Here is a 604-nt window from a genome sequence, read left to right as displayed (position 1 = left end):
CCCAACGGAAAATAAGAGGCAAAACCAATGGGGGGGAAGGAGGGTTTCCCCCGATGATGTGTTGAACTATCTTCATGAATAACACAGACAAACACTGGCCGAATTGCCGTCATTATTGTCTAGGTGTTTGAAGCGATGTAGGGAAGGGCCTTCGCCTCCCATATAAGCTGTAGTGAACAGCGGGCTCAGCTGTTACTGCGTGTGTATCATAGGTGAGCCTAACTGGGTGCAAACTTCATATCTATGCGCTAAGCACAGGTCTTTCCTTCCTATTACGACCTAAATATACAAGTAATCGACCTTAAACATATTAGAGTCCAGATATCTTGAAAAAGCAAATCCGAGAATCCTAAGTCTGACGTAGTTGTGCAGTCGTCAGAGCCTCAACGGTAGCATCAGTCTCACGACCAGCCCCAACATGGTGTGGCTGCTGAGCATTCTTGGCTTGGTTTTCTTAACTTTCTCTCTGAAGTAATCCAACATGTCTCTACAAATATATTAATCGTTCTATTAAAGCTAACTAGGTCTCTGAAGGTTCCACATTGAGCTCCATTGCAGTGCCTGTGCACTACATCAAACCCGTCAACAGACTCTAGTGACAAGA

The sequence above is a fragment of the Eimeria mitis genome, genomic scaffold (assembly GCF_000499745.2).
Source record: "Eimeria mitis Houghton genomic scaffold, Emh_scaff1635, whole genome shotgun sequence".
NCBI classification, from domain to species: domain Eukaryota; phylum Apicomplexa; class Conoidasida; order Eucoccidiorida; family Eimeriidae; genus Eimeria; species Eimeria mitis.
This window is presented reverse-complemented; position numbering follows the sequence as displayed.